This window comes from Zonotrichia leucophrys, chromosome Z (assembly GCF_028769735.1).
Source record: "Zonotrichia leucophrys gambelii isolate GWCS_2022_RI chromosome Z, RI_Zleu_2.0, whole genome shotgun sequence".
Taxonomy (NCBI): Eukaryota; Metazoa; Chordata; class Aves; order Passeriformes; family Passerellidae; genus Zonotrichia; species Zonotrichia leucophrys.
In genome coordinates this window covers 17,145,583-17,155,950 of record NC_088200.1, presented here as the reverse complement: position 1 = coordinate 17,155,950, position 10,368 = coordinate 17,145,583, and positions in this window count along the sequence as shown.

Sequence of the window (10,368 nt, the reverse complement as noted above, 5' to 3'; positions counted from 1 at the left end):
TTTTTTCCTGAATAACAAAGTCACCTAAAAGTTGAAGCCTACTTACGGAGAGCACACAAAGAAAATAAAAGCAAAATTCATTTCTTGTATTTCTTGCTTTAAACAGTGCAGCTCTCTGCATATTTGGCAGAAGTACAGAGCAAGACCAAAGATCTTCCCACAAATTATGGAAGGCTATCAAATCTCTAAGGACTACAGATGAGGGCACTGCACTGCTTGTAGAATCAGTTTGAAATCAGTGTAAGTCTATTCTGTGAGAATGGCCCAAAATCCATCAGTCAAGTATATTAAGTCAGTAATTATGTGTCTCAAATTAGCAGCAAAGTATATATCTGAATGTAAAACTTCCCTACAATATATTCTTCAGAACTGTGCACATTTGGCTGACCTAGCCATTATTTGCAATGTCCTCTATGAAACATTGTAGAAAGAATGGGTTTCTAAATATGTTAGTATCCAGTTTGTACTCATTTTAGGCTGTGCATACATATTCCACAAATTTAAATGGGGTTTCCTGCATGTTCTTTCCTAGACACAGTTAAAATACTCGAATGAAAACACTACTTCTTGAAAGGCAAAAGTAACAAAAATACTGCTGGGTGACACAGTTTAATGTTCAACCTTCCTCCAAGAAAGAAAAAAAATTGTTTCAGCAAAGCAAAACTTGCAGATATTTAAAGTAATATTTTATATGAAAGTGTCTTTATGCAGGAAGTAACATTAAATATTAGATTTTGAAAAAAGATAGTTGAAAAATAAGAAAAATACCTTTTTGGCAAGGTAGCTCCATGTTGTCTTTATCTCTTCAGTAAACTGAAGCCCTTGGAGGGCAGAGAAAAAAATCCAAATATAAATACGTGCCATTTCAGGCATACCATTTTGATAGGGCATTACTTTTAATCATTATAAATGGTCCAAAAGGAGAACTTGATTAATCAAATAGTCAGCGGCAAGTTACGGGTCTGTCAATATTTCAACCAATAGCAAAACAACTCATAATTCAAAGCTGCAGCACCTGCAATGCCTACAAGCAACAAAAGTAGTAGTAGTCCTGATACTCTCATTCTGAAATCTTACAAGTTTTGAATATGTGCCATCTATCTGAAAGAATTTGTCTCCCAGTTACATTGTAAAAATTTGAAGAATCTGATCTAAGCTGAATTTTGCATCAGTGATACAGAAATAACAAAATTATCTTTCAACAATAAATACTGGCTGACAGAAAAGCAGGTTTCTGTTCTCTGGTTCATACCAATAATGTGCTACTTGTTATATTTTGCCAAAATATAAATAGATCATCCGATCAACAAAAACTGTCCCTAGTATATTTCCTTTGTTTCAGCATCTTTACCGGTCACAGAAGATAAAACCATGACTCAGAAAGCGCTGACCACTGGTGACAGTTTAGATCAAATTGTTCAGAAATTGGCTATACCAAACCATACAAATAAAAATCTGGATCAGTGAAGCAATAAGGTTTTATTTGTAACTTCATTTATTTTATTACAGTGCTGAATATAAAATAGCTTTCTCCAGAGTGTGAAAAGCTGGCACTGTTTCCAGAGCACACTAAAAAAGTGGTCTTGAATCTAATTATCTTCACCCTTTAAAGAAAGATTTTTCATTATGAACCAAATAAAAGGGAGGGGAAAAAAAGTGCCTCTTGATTTAAGTTCCTACATAGCCTTCAGATAATCCTGAGTGACACTTAGTTTAATAGATTTACAGGTCAATCTTATATCACTATCTGGTTAGAGTATGGGCTTGTTTTCAGAGGGGAAAAAATTGCTTGACAGAAGATGGAGGCCTGTGACGGTGTTTGCAGGGGTCATATGATGAGGGAAGAATGTTGACTCCATGTTTCAGAAGGCTTGATTTATTATTTTATGATATATATTATATTAAAACTATACTAAAAGAATAAAAGAAAGGATTTCATTAGAAGGCTAGATAAGAACAGAAAAACAAATAAATAACAAAGGCTTGTGACTGACCGAGACAGTCCGGACAGCTGACTGTGATCGGCCATTAATTAGAAACAACCACATGAGACCAATCACAGATCTACCGGTTGCCTTCCACAGCAGCAGATTATCAATGTTTACATTTTGTTCCTGAGGCCTCTCAGCTTCTCAGGAGAAAAAATCCTAAGGAAAGGATTTTTCATAAAACATGTCGGTGACAGAGGTCAAAGGAATTTTATACTTCTTACTGCCTGTCGTGGTTTGAGAGGAAGTCAGTTTTTTGGGATGTTGTGGTCACACCAATGGGTGCTCAGATTTGAATATTGGCACCAGGTGTGGCCACTGGGGACATGGATACGCTTCTGAGAACACAGGGGTTAAAAGCAAGCATTCCCAAGAAACTTCTCTTGGGTTCCGGTGGGGAAAGAGTTTGGATCCCTCCCTCGGCCCAGCTGCTACCGGCTGGGTAGGGGAGGGCAAGCCATGCGGCCAGGCGAGGTAGGCCGGGCCTTGGACATAGAGGGGAGGTGAAGGCCCCTGCAGTATGGAAGAGTGGGAGAAGCACCAGGAGACATCGTGCCCCCGCCAGGAGGAAAAGAGAGTACAGCCTGTGCTTGTGACTGTGTTACCTTGAAACTTGATAACATGTGCCGGCAGCACAGCCCTATCGAGCCGTAGGTGTCCGGCAGCTGTGGGAGTTCCAGAGCAGGCAGAGCCCGAGTTTTTAACCCTTTTTTGGACAATGAAAACTTTAACAGAACATTAACCTTTCCTAGAAGAGAGATACAGATGAAATGGAAGAAGGAAATGTGCAAGTGTGAAGGTCTGAGCAAGTGAAAGATGTCGGAAGAGTAGAGAAGAATCTTAGGTGGGAAGAGATGATAGAGTGGCTTTAGCTGGACTTTTCTTGTTAAAGCCATGGACAGAACCATGTTCCTTGTGACATACAAACTGCACTAGGGGGAGGTGATGTCTCAGAGCCAAGAGGGTTCAGTGTTGATACCCCTCTCACCAGGGGATGAAATTTGGGGGGGACAGGTGTCCCGAAGGTGAGACTGTGCTCTTTTTGGTATGGGACAAAGCATCCTTAAAAGGACAACCCTAGAAGCAGCTCTGGTCCATGTGCAGTGATGAGAGCACTGGGCATGGAAGGAAGATGTCACGATGGCAAATGATCTCTGGGCGGTGCCACGAGTGACATGGAAACACACGAGGTTTCAACGGTGTTTCCAGGGGAAGCCTATGGCACAAGAAGGACTCCTCTCCTCTTGATGAACTGAGAATTGATTATCTAAAGAGTGGTGATGGACCGAGAGTTGGTGATTTGGGGGATGGATGTATTGGAAATTTGGTGGGGGGAGGAGAAAATGTATTTGGGAGGTTTTCATATTTCCTGTGTGTCTCTTTTTATATATAGTTGTAGTTTAGTTAATAAAGTTTTCTTTATTTCTAAGTGGGGGCCTGCTTTGCTTATTCCTGGTCACATCTCACAGCAGACACCAGGGAGAATGTATTTTCATGGGGGCACTGGCATTGCACCAGTGTCAAACCATGACACTGCTACTCTTAGGGCATCGATATTCTTCACAGTGATCTTAATTCAGCCCTTAGTTTAAATATCTAGTGTTCCTAATTTTTGGTTCTTGGAATTAATAAGAATTCATCACATCTGCACAAGAATTTCTAATGTAAAACTGACCTGGTTGTCAGAAACTAAAAACATCCAAACAAGCTGCACAGGTGATGTGGTAGTTCCTGAAATCAAACTTGGCTGCAGTAAAAATCTCTGCAGAACTTTTGGAGCTGGGTAATATTTCTGAGGTTACCAAACTTGTGGTTTGCACAATTGTAGGGCAGAATTTTTTTTCTCAATTGTAGAGGCAGAGGTAAAGTAAAAATCATTTTTAGTATGCCTAGGTATTCAGTGATCCCTGACAGTCAAATCTTGTGGTCATCTCCAAGAATTCTCCCACTGCCATTGGTGGGCACTTGTTTTTCAAATATAAATATAAAAATAATTTATTATTATAAAATGGGAAAAGCAAACGAGAAATATTCCTTCACAATTATCTTTTTATTCTGTGAAAAATAACTTTCAATGTACATTGTAGAGTAGCGTTTTGTCCTCCAAAGAAACTAAAAATAACGCTGTAACAGTTAACGCCGTAAGAGATGGTCATGGCAGACAATAGCTGGCAACAGTTGCAGAAAGGGTAATAGCATCCATGTGCAAACACACACCAATACCATATTTAATTTCATAATTATATACCATTTTTCCTTGTCTCAGTCAATGTTCAGTGTTGACTTAATGAACCCCTATTCCAATGATTTGTTTAATCATATTAATTCAATATTGCCCAGGGCAGATTTCCTGCACTACTGTGTTATACATTGAATTTTTGATTTCTTAACATGTATTTCCTTCAAATTCATTGCTAAAGTATGTGAATGCAGATATTATAAACTAGAAAAAAAAATTAGTAGTATTAATTAATTTATTTTCACAACTCTGGGCATCATTCCTCTTTTACACGCAGACTGTGTTTACATTATTTAGTCTAGAAGCAATCACAGGCTCATATATTACATTGCTACACTGCTTAGTTTAGGAAGCTTGCAGGTGGGATATTTACATATCCTATAGTGCTTTGCCATCTTATGTCTTTCTGAAGATTGACATTGATTTACCTGTTTTCCATTAAATTCTGCTGCAAGACACCTACAGATATATCAGGAATATACAGGCCAACTTTCATGGTGATTCAGCATACCCATGATTATTGTGATAAATTTACACAGCTGCTAGTGGCATAATTAGACCTAGCATAATTGGTAACCTTTGGACACTTCATATTATCTTCATTGTATTTTATATTGTCAGAGCATTGTACTACTGGCAGCAGCTCCTGCAATGGCTCAGGCCCTGCGGCAAATTACAGGCCCTGAGATTAAATGAGGATCCTGCAAAACGAAAGACATATAAGTTGTGGCCACCTGTGAAGAAGGTGAACTTAAATGTGTCCTGGTTTAGAGCAAATTTGGGAGAGAATCCCCAAAGGGGCTCCCGTAGGAAAGCAAATTTGATCAGCCCCTCCCTGCAACTGGCCCGGGAAAAAATACCTCCTTGGAGAAAAGTGGAAAAAACCTGTTTATTAAACTATAAAACCTAAACAATATTAAACAATAAAACCCCTTGCCGCTCCAGAAGAGATGACAAACTGAGAAAACCCCGTCCCTGGGTTGCAGCTCACTCAGACTCTGATCAGTCCCTCCGGTGCTGGAAATGTCGCAGGCCAGGCCCGGCCCAGTGGGCCACAGCTGCAGCTGCTGGTGCTCCCCTGGGTGTTCAGTCCAGAGTAGTTTCAAGAGGTCCAAAGAAAAGGAAAAAAACACAGTCCATGGAACTTCTTTGCCTCAGCTAGCTAAACTAACTAAAAGCACACGAGAGCTCTGTCCCGCTGTCTGTCCATCTGCAAACACAGTCCAGGAGCAGGAATGTGGAGGAGTGAGAGCAGTGTCTGAAAAAAACTGTGCGTTTCTTCTCTCCCCCCCCTTCACTCTCTGCAACAAGTCTTAAAGGTGGAAAACTCATTATGTCGACAGAAGGAGACCAGGACATCCAGTTGATCATCACAGGCCCAATTTTATTGATCAGCACAGCGGGTTAAATACAGTTCGTAATTAACTTCATGCATATTGCAAAAGTTGAGCTCAGGATTGGTTAGTTACATATCAGCAGTTACACCTACTTTTACATTCCTATGGTCCTACTTTTGATACTTTCTACATATTCTTAGGAGATATTCAGGACTAATCTCTACTCCCTTTCTCCATGTTGCAGCAAGGCCACTGATTGCAAGCTGCTGACATCTCCTTTCAGCTTGCTGACTGCTGATTTCTCAGCTTAACCAGTGGCAATATGTCAGCATGGCCTTTCTCAGCTAACCAACTATTAATAAAGCTCTCCACATTAAAGCTCTCCACATCATTATTCAGCATAAACAGAATGAGACCATTGGGGATATAAGCATCATATAGTCAACCCAGGACAAAATGAAATGTCAGTTATCACAAAGAAAACTTCAGACTAAAGGAAAAAGAAACCAGAACAATTTTCATGTCTAAGTGTAGTCTTTGTGTTTTCTATATTGAATGCATCAAATTTTGGCAAGGGGGTGGTTTAAAATGTTTTAAGGTAAAGCCAGTTGTTTTTTATTTTTTTGGAAGACAGTTAACTAGTCAAAAATATCTTCTCAAAAACACTTTAATAAGCAGCCAACGTATCAGTCTAAACTAGAGGGTCTTAGATAAGTAACTTCTATTGTTTCCTTAACATGTCTAAGTCAAGGTTGAATGTGCATTCTAGCAGTGAATGAAACTGTACATAATGTTTCATAGCACATTTATAAATTCAGAAAACTGCAGAAACAATGCAGAGAATAGTGTAAGATATTTTAGGAATGAAAAAAAAGAAATTATTTGCCATGTAAAACCAAGATATTTTTGCTATTGACTATGTGGGTGAAAAACAGCAAAAGAGAGATTGTACCAGGGTGCCAATCTACCCCAATGTAATGAACTTGGAAAAGATCTTTATTATTTCTCACACTTCTCATTTAACATGTCTGCACAAGCTGGTTTTGTAGAGTTGCTTTCATCTGCTATTTAAATTTTTTTTTTTTTTTTGGCCAAGTGGAAATACTTGCACTTTCAGTAAGTAGTACAAGTGAAGTGAGCTTGGGAAGCTAAGGATCTATTGGCAGGACTTATATTTTTGATATGTATCTGATGAACATATTTTCTATCAAAAATTCCTCAGGCTCCAAGTTTCTTGGAAGTATGACCATAGACCTACACAGACCTTACAGAGTTATTTCTGACATGCAGAAATATGAATTATCACATTCAAAGTAGATAAATTCTGTTGCACATGTGCGAACCACCTTTGGAGTGCATGGGCAACAGATCTGACATTTCAGTTAAGACAATGGGTCTGGTAGCCACATTGTCATTATGAAAGACTTTATTTTTAGAGTATGCAATTTCCTATCTCCTCCCTCTAGGCGTAATACTTCCGATAATGAAGTACTTAAGTTGTGGCATTTTTTACTATGTTAAAAACTCTAAGCTGATAGATAATTGTTTTCTATCACAATAGAAATACACTCGCAAGAATTCAGCTACTAGGGCTGAAATTTTTCTGAACATATGACATCGCACCAAAATGCAAATCTTTTGGCACAAATTTTGTTCTTATTGTAATGCCTGATTTTGGTTATGATTAGTGTCATTTGAACACCTCATATAAGCTTACATAGTTGAAATCCTTTCTTTTCTCATGTATTTTCCTTTCATTTCTAGTATCCCCATGCATGGTATTTTAAAGACCTTATAATTTTAAATTATAAATAGCAACTATGTTTTTTGCCATTCTTTTCCAACACTTTCTTCTGTCGAGGGACATTGGATAAATCCACATTCCACAAAGATCAAAGAGAATGCTTGTTTGTACAGGTTTTGCTTGGAATCAGCAGAGGGCATCACAATGCCTTTGTGAACTGTTCATAAGACCGGAACTGCTCACCTGGGATATGTATTTTATTTGAGTGAAAAGCAGACTTTGTTGCCCTGCTCTTCTAAGTTCTTCTAAGCCTTCTGATGCTTACATTTTTGTGACAGAGTTCTCACTCACTTTTCATGTAAATAATGTTTGCTTTGCATTCCTTTGTGGAGGAGGAGAAGGAGAAATTGGATGGTCTGTTGGTTTGACCAGTGTCACTGGAAAGGTGGCAATTTCATCGTCCAATCCAGGGTCACTTTTGGATTCTAGATACACTGAGGTCGAGAAAAAATGTCCTTCTTTTACCTTGAAGGTTACAGAGTGCGTGTCATCTTGTGTCCTGCTGCGACACCTGGTGGCCGCCTTGTGTAGGAGAACCGTGGGAGAGCTATTATAATTTTACACTCCCCCGCCCCTTCCCCCGCGGCGTGGTGATTCGAGCCATTTGATATTTTGCCTGCAGCTCTTGTGATAATGGCAACCCCTGTGGTTTATATGGAGGACTTCCTGATTTTGGATCTCTGGAAGGATCTTATGGAGAGGAAACTGGCTTCTGTTTCCTGGACTGGTTTTGAAAGGTTATTTCTGTGGGCCAAAGAGCAGGGTTTTTTTCTGGACCCTGCGGAGATGTTCTCCAGGGAGGCGTGTGGAAGCTGTCCCGGCTCAGGGTAGTGTAGACATGGCACGGTTGCGGAAGCAGTGGAAGAGGTTTGACGAGGCTTGGCAGGGGATTTTGGCAGAGTTCCCAGAGAGACCCTTCTGTCTTGGACACAGACGAGGGTGACTTCAAGTTTCTGGGCGAGGCATAGCCCTCCCCTACCCCCCAGGATGGTGAGCTGGGAGATGGTTCCATCATGGATGGCGACGTTTGTTCCCCTGCGGTGGACTGGGCTCCCAGCCAACCGGTTCCATGTGGCCAGCAAGTGGGCAGAGCGTCGTGGGCTTCTGGGGGTCCTGTGGTGCCAGCCATGGAACTGACCTCCGTTTGTGCCTTCCCGGTGCTTGGGTGCTGTGGGGAGCCCCTGGCTCAATCTCCACATCTTCTTGAGTCTGATTCGGTGACAACATTCTGTCTGAATTGCAGTGTTTCCACAACACACCCCCTGGGCACGGCGGGCGGGGAATCGTCCGCTTCGCCGCCGGTCTCGACCCGGGGGATAGGGGTGTCGTGGTTTGACCAGGAAGGAGTGGGAATTCTGGGAAGCTGTGGTCAAACCAATGAAAGTTTTGGGTTTGAGACTGGCGTCCGGTGTGGCCAGTGGGGTTTGGACACACCTCCGAGAATACACAGGGGTTAAAAGCAGGGCACTGCCCTTGGCACTCCCTCTTTGGGACATCGCGGCGAAGAAGTCAGATCTCTCCCCCGTCCAGACCGCTGCTGCTGGGCGGGGGAGGGGCCGGCCATGCGGTAGGCCCGGGGCCTGGACAGAGATGGGGTTGAGGGGGCTTCGGGGGGGCTTCGAGGATGGAAGGGTGGAAGATCCCAGAGAGTCAGCCCTTGGGCAGCCAGCCCCCCCCCCCCCCCCCCCCCCCCCCCCCCCCCCCAGGAGAGCAGCCAGCCAGGAGGAGAAGGAGGGAGAGTGCCCGGCCGGAGCGGCAGCGTGTGGGCAGCGTGCGTGGGAGTCGCTCCGGACCGACAGAGACTGAAAACTTTTAACCCTTTCTTGCATGATTGGGGCCTTGCAAAAATGCTAATCCTCCTCGAAGCTGAATAAGAAGGGAGATAAGAGATGAGATGAGACAAAGACCTTGGCCCGAAGAATGTGGAGATGATTGGATGGGGAGAGATGATTTTGGAGTGGCCTTTTGGCTGGACTTTTTCTTGTAGCCATGGACTCAGTTGTTCCTGTGACACAGACTGCATTTAGGGGGAGGCAGTGCCTCAAAACCAGGAAGGTTCTTCGTGAGGACCCCCCGGCCCCAGGGGGTTGGAAAAATATGGGGGGGACAGATGTCCCAAAAGCAGAGACTGTGCCTTTTTGGAGTGAGACAAGGCATCCTTGAAAGTCAACCCTAAAAGCAGCCCTGGCCATGTCTCAGTGGTGAGAGCACTGAGCATGGAAGGAAGATGTCACAAGCGGCAAAAGGACTTTCCGGGCGGTGCCGAAGTGACAGAGAAGCACACGAGGTTTCAGTGTGTTTCCAGGAGAAGCCTATGGAACGAGAAGGACTCCTTTCCTCTTCATGAACTGAAGTTTGAGTATACTAAAGTGTGAGGCCAAGGCTGGGCGGTTGGTGTTTTGGGAGAATGTATTGGATTGGGAAAGTCAGGGAGTGGGGAGGAGGAAAGTAGTTTTGTAAGGTTTTCAATTTTTTTTTTTCTTTTCCTTATAGTCTTTCCCTATTTTTTCCTGTAGTTTAGGTAATAAAGTGTTCTTTATGTTTAAGTTGGAGCCTGTTTTGCTTATTCCTGGTCACATCTCACAGCAGACACCAGGGTGAGGCATTTTCATGGGGGGCACTGGCTCTGTGCCAGGCTCAAACCATGACAAGGGGGTATTGACAACCTCTGAGTCTGCGCAGCCTGCCAGGCACGCGCAGGTGGTGGAGCTGCTGGAGGCGGGGCGTCGATTGGTGTCTTGTTGGGCCCCGCCGCAGCGGGCGGACAGCCTGCCTCGCTCTGCTCGGTGGGGAGGGGTGCTTGCTGTGGGGTGCCACGTCATGGGCGGGACCTGCCCAGGGGCGGTCCCGGATGCCCCTGTGCCGCCCTGCGTGGCCAGGGCATGGGGCAGCGATGCGGTTCCGCCAGTCAAATTTCTCTCTGTGCCTGAATCCCCTTCAGCGCTGGGAAAGGGTGCAGAGGGGGGCATATGTGGCCCGAAGTTTAGAGTCCGACTAGCT